Below are 6,618 nucleotides of genomic sequence, written 5' to 3' on the forward strand. Positions count from 1 at the left end.
TAGTCATGCTGGCCACATGATCCAGAAGCTGTACACCAGCTCCCTTGTCCAATAAAGCAAGATGAGCACCGCAACCCCAGAGTCGGTCACGACTGGACATAATGGTCAGGGGTCCCTTTACCTTTACCTAACAGGCTGAAAATCAGTTAGTGTGACTTCTTGCAGCAACAAGTGTTACAGTGCACTGGCAGGGGGCTGACGCACTGCAACCTAAGGTGTGCAGCGCTTTAAAAATACAGCATGCAGCATCTTCAGTAATAGCTGCAAAGTAGATATAAGATTTAAGATATATTAAGAAAAAGTTTAATTATGATAAAAGTGTGTATTGGCAATAAGTAATATGAAATCGAAATATGGAATAGACGGGAAGTTGGGTCTTTAGTGTTAAGACCAATTTATGTTTTATCGTTTGTTAAGAAAATTATGTCTATGGTAATTCCTGTGTGTAATTTGGTATTGGTGTTTTCTCTTTCTTCTTTTCTTGCTGTATCAATAATAATAAAAATATGGAAGAGATAAAAATACAGTATGCTTGCCAACAGGGGGGAAAAACACACACATAATAATAATAATAATAATAATAATAATAATTTATTATTTGTACCCCGCCCATCTGGCTGTTGGTGAAAGCAGAGTTCCGTGCCCAGCGGAAGGATGAGGAGTACGTGCTGCATACTCTTGGTTGCTTTATTTACAGTTCAAAGCAGTTATATTACAGAAAGACATCTTGCCTCTGCCGGAGCAGAAAAGCATCCTCTCTCCTCGACAGCTTGGAGAGAAAAACAACACAGTGAAAAACAGGAAACCAGTGTACGTCACATCCAGTCTCCCTTTCCCGTGAGAAACTCCAACAGTACAGTACAGACTGTGGAATGTAAACACCTGTCTCGTGACAAGCCCTTTCGCTGCACAGTGAAGGAAAACAGAAACCAACATCCTCCCCCTTTCTGTGAACATCACTGGGCAGCGTGTTCGTACAATATCAGTACAAACCCAACTTCTGCACATAGGTACAGTGTTGATCCCTTGATACAATCTTGGATAATACATCAGCAGGAATTTTATTACCTGGCATATAGGACACCGTTACGAGTCCCTTCTGAATACATTTCCTAGCATGCTGCAATTTTAATTGCAAGTGCTTCGTGCTTTGCTTACAACCTTCAGACTTCAGCAAAGCCAAACATGCTTTGTTGTCCTGGTAAACCTGGATTGGACATTTGACAGGAATTTTCATATCTTTGCACAATTGTATCAACCATTCACAATCCTTAAGTGAATAAGACAGTGCATTCAGTTCAGCTTCACAAGTACTTAAGCTAACTGTTGTTTGCTTCTTGCATGACCAATCAAACAGACCCTGATTGTACATGTAGCAAACTCCAGACGTACTTTTCCTGTCTTCAGTGTCACTTCCAAAACTTGCATCTGCAAATATCTCAAGACCACCAGACTTCTGATTGTTAAATCTCAGTCTGTAATGCATAGTGCCTTTCAAATACCGCGCTATGCGTTTCAGAGCTTTCCAATCCTTGACACTAGGATTGTTGACTTGTCTGCTTAGCAAATTACAGCTAACAGCAATGTCTGGTCTTGAACATCTGGCAATGAAGTTTAGCTTGCCTAGCACACTTCTGTACAGTGTAGAGTCAGAAAATGCTTCTCCAGTGTCATCTACCTGATAACCTGTTGTCATCGGTGTGTCCACAGGGTTAGCATCCATCAGGTTTAGTTTGCTTAACACATCAGCAATTTTCCGTGACTGGTGTACTAGAATGTTACCATCTTGATCTCTTTCTATTTCCAGAGATAGGTAGTTGTTTACCTCACCAAGATCTTTCATGTCAAAGTGCTCTTTCAGTTGAGCTAGGGCGTTATTGTACATTGCGACATCTTTCCAAAAGAATAATAAATCATCAACATAAAACAAACAGTACAGTTTCTTTTGCCCCTCCTCTTTGACAAATACACATGGATCAGCTTTCCCTTGCTGAAAACCTAGAGAAAACAATACTTCAGTGAGTTTTGTGTGCCAACACCGTGCACTTTGTTTGAGACCATAAAGGGATTTCTTCAGAGCACAAACAAATCCCTGTTTTACCTGTACGCCATCAGGTGGAAGCATATAAAGTGATTCATCCAGAGATCCGTACAGAAAAGCTGTATTAATATCATGGTGACTAATGTGTAGATTTTCCTCTGCAGCTAGCTTGAGCATAAGCCTAATGCTTTCATACCTCACTGTGGGTGAGTAGGTCTCGTGATAGTCTTCACCTGGTACTTGTGCAAAACCTCTGGCTACCAATCTGGCTTTGTGTCTGACTATCTTGCCATTTTGATCAGTCTTCGCTTTGAAGACCCATTTGCTTCCAAGCAGTTTCATTCCTGGAACTACTGGAACTAGCTCCCATGTTTTGTTCCTTTCCAAGGAATCAAGCTCAGCCTTCATGGCATTTAACCATGGTTCAGCTTCCTTTGAATCCAAACCCTGGATTTCTTGGAAACTTGAAGGTTCAAATACCTTCTTGGAGCTTTTAACAGCTGTTACTGCTATCGTAGCAAATTCATCAGCAAATCTCTTTGGAGGTTTGCCTTTTGTGGCTCTCTGTGACCTACGAATTAGCCTTAAGTCTTCAACACTCTCCTCTTCCTTCTTAGGAGAAAAGCGACCTATTGTGAACAATGGTTCTTCCAATTCTTGATCAGAGCTTTCAGAGGGTCGCATAGAGGCTTTCGCACTCTTGAAATCCTCTGAATCACCCGATTCAGTTTCAGATTCAGACTCAGAACCTTCATCAGTGGGTGTGGGTTGTTGTGGTTGCTTCTGACTATCCTCAGTCTCATCACTGTCATCAGGATAACATTGGAAAATTCCCACATTCTCCCCCCACTTTGCATTGTATTCAACACTTCTCGTGAGCTTAATTGTCTTAGAGTCAGTCATCATTATTCTGTAAGACCCTTTCTGATAACCTAGAAAGATACCATGCAATCCACGCTTGTCTAACTTTGAATTTTGTGGTGAATGAACCCACATGTCAGAACCAAAAATTTTCATGTGTTTGATGTATGGCTTCTTGCCAAACATCTTCTCATAGGGGGTACAACCAATCGCTGAAGATAACCTGCGATTGTAACTGTAAACAAAACACGAGAGAGATTCGGCCCAATAACTCTCTGGAAGATTGGCATCATGCAGCAAGGTTTTTAACCCTTGAAGCAATGTCTGATTTGCCCGTTCCGCAAGTCCATTCTGCCATGGCGAGCGAGGACTAGACAAATCGTGTTGAATTCCTTTCTCAGTCAGAAAAGCTTCAAACTGCTGAGAAGTGAATTCTCCCCCGCGATCACTGAAAAGAGTCTTTATCTTCTTACCATGCACATTTTCCAACCAAGCACAGAATTCCTTGAACCTAGGAAAAGCCTCTGATTTCTGCTTGAGATTGTACACAAAAATATATCTAGAAAATGCGTCAATGAGAACCATGAAGTACCTATTTCCACCCAAAGAGGGCGCTAGTGGTCCAACCAAATCAGCATGAATAATCTGGTATGGTTCCGTAGCTTGCCTACTAGACACCTTACCTTTCGCAGCCATTTTCACCTTGTTTGCTGCGCATGCTTTGCACTTCATGTGGTACCTGCAGGGTCTAATAGTCATACCTTCAACCAAGGCAGGCATTTTAGATACTGCCTCAAAATGCAAATGACCAAATTTTCGATGAAAATCATGAATACATCCTGCATGCAAACTTTTGTTAGAACCTGCAATGCAACAAGTGTCATCCTGCACAACATCATCATAATACAAAACAAACAAACGATCAACATATTCAGCATGCAATTCATAGTCATTCTTCTTTGTGATGATGCACTTCTTGTTCTTGAAGGAAACGTCAATGTTCCGCTCATTCAGTTGTCCAACGCTGAGCAGATTATGTTTGGCGTCTGGCACGTAAAGGACATTCTGTATCGATAAGTCCAAACTGTGAAGAACAACAGTTCCGTAGCCTTTACTGGGAATAGTGTGGTCATCCGCCTGGTGAATCGCACCTTCCTGCGGTGTAAAAGACACAAAAAGTCTCTTATCGTTGCACATGTGGTGGGTCGCCGCCGAATCAACAACGAAGAAAGATCTAGACGTCTTCTGGACCTCTGCAACCTTTGGAGTGAAGCGTGAAACCATAGCCTTGTGCTGCGTTGTCCTAGACACCGGACCTTTGCCTTTGCCTCGGCCTTTTCCACGCGATGAACTTTCGCTGCGCTGCTCTGTCTTGGCCCTGGGATATCTGCATTCCCTCTTCATATGGCCTAGACGTCCACACGAGTAGCATTTCACTGCCTTCAAAGCTTTGGCGCCATCTGGTGGTTCCACTGCACTATGGGATGACGTCTGTGAAGACTCCCCCTTGCCCATGCAGCTAGCACCCCGGCGATCTGCTTCATTTAACACCACGGCAGTAACAAAGTCCACTGTTAGCTGAGCTGTTGGCTGCACAGCAATCTGGGTTGCAACAGACTCCCAACCTGAACCCAAAGATTGTAGTATCATGAAAGAATACACAGCCTCTGGAAAGTTGAGTCCTCTCTGTTGCAGCTCATGTCTCAGATTTTGCATCTCCATCAGATGTAAACGCACATCTCCACCTTCAGCAAGAGCCATATTATGCAGCTTGTTAAAGTAAAACATAGTAGATCCAGCTTCTGTCCTTAAGTGAGCCTCTCTCAAAGAATCCCAAATTTCTCTGGCTGAGGTCTTATCACGCAATAGACAGAGCTCTTCTGGGGATACTATCAATGTAAGTGTTCCCCGTGCTTTGGAATCCTTAACTTTCCATGCATCTGTAACTGGAGCTGGGGGGGTTTCTGTAATGACCTCAAACAAACCCTCTTTCCGCAGAATTGCCTCTGCATACAAAACCCAGTCGGCATAATTTTTCTTGTTGAGCTTAGGAATCCCACAAGCATCCTGAAGGGCCATCATGACTCTGGCATGAGCCTTCAGCGTCATATATGCTGCTTTAAATCTTGCTGCGTCACTGCTGCACCTGCTTTATTCCAAAAGCGCACTTAAAAGTTACTTTCGATTTCCCCAGCATAGTAACTTGAGCCTGGGAGCCATTTTCCTATTCCCGGCAAAACGGCTTTAAAAGTTCAAAGTCCAGCCATAAAGCCATTAACTAGAAGCTGGCAGGCTGCCCGGAGCAGTAGCAACATACCTCATCAATCATGTTTATGCGCAGAGCAGATTCCAATCCGATCTGTCCCTCTGCATTCCGATCCTTTGCCGGCACTCCGATTCGACTTCTGGAGCCCATAACCAAGTGTTGGTGAAAGCAGAGTTCCGTGCCCAGCGGAAGGATGAGGAGTACGTGCTGCATACTCTTGGTTGCTTTATTTACAGTTCAAAGCAGTTATATTACAGAAAGACATCTTGCCTCTGCCGGAGCAGAAAAGCATCCTCTCTCCTCGACAGCTTGGAGAGAAAAACAACACAGTGAAAAACAGGAAACCAGTGTACGTCACATCCAGTCTCCCTTTCCCGTGAGAAACTCCAACAGTACAGTACAGACTGTGGAATGTAAACACCTGTCTCGTGACAAGCCCTTTCGCTGCACAGTGAAGGAAAACAGAAACCAACACTGGCTGGGTTTCCCCAGCCACTCTGGGCGGCTTCCAACAAAGATGAAAAATACACTAAAATGTCACATATTAAAAACTTCCCTGAACAGGGCTGCCTTCAGATGTCTTCTGAATGTCAGGTAGTTGTTTATCGCTTTGACATCTGATGGGAGGGCGTTCCACAGGGCGGGCGCCACTACCGAGAAGGCCCTCTGCCTGGTTCCCTGTAACTTGGCCTCTCGCAGTGAGGGAACCGCCAGAAGGCCCTCGGAGCTGGAGCTCAGTGTCCGAGAACGATGGAGGTGGAGACGCTCCTTCAGATATACTGGACCGAGGCCATTTAGGGCTTTAAAGGTCAGCACCAACACTTTGAATTGTGCTCGGAAACGTACTGGGAGCCAATGTAGGTCTTTCAAGACCGGTGTTATATGGTCTCGGCGGCCGCTCCCAGTCACCAGTCTAGCTGCCGCATTCTGGATTAATTGCAGTTTCCGGGTCACCTTCAAAGGTAGCCCCACGTAAAGTGCATTGCAGTAGTCCAAGTGGGAGATAACTAGAGCATGCACCACTCTGGCGAGACAGTCTGCGGGCAGGTAGGGTCTAAGCCTGCATACCAGGTTGAGCTGATAAACAGCTGCCCTGGACACAGAATTGACCTGCGCCTCCATGGACAGACGTGAGTCCAAAATGACTCCCAGGCTGCGCACCTGGTCCTTCAGGGGCACAGCTACCCCATTCAGGACCAGGGAGTCCTCCACACCCGCCTGCCTCCTGTACCCCAAAAACAGTACTTCTGTCTTGTCAGGATTCAACCTCAATCTGTTAGCCGCCATCCATCCTCCAACCGCCTCCAGACACTCACACAGGACCTTCACCGCCTTCACTGGTTCTGGTTTAAAAGAGAGGTAGAGCTGGGTATCATCCGCAACAATACCTGCATTTATTTTTTCAAAAGGTCTTCTTATCCCTCCTCCTGCGGTTTTAAGAGCTGTGTGA

Source organism: Podarcis tiliguerta (assembly GCF_965153285.1).
Source record: "Podarcis tiliguerta genome assembly, chromosome: 9".
In the NCBI taxonomy this organism is placed as follows: Eukaryota; Metazoa; Chordata; class Lepidosauria; order Squamata; family Lacertidae; genus Podarcis; species Podarcis tiliguerta.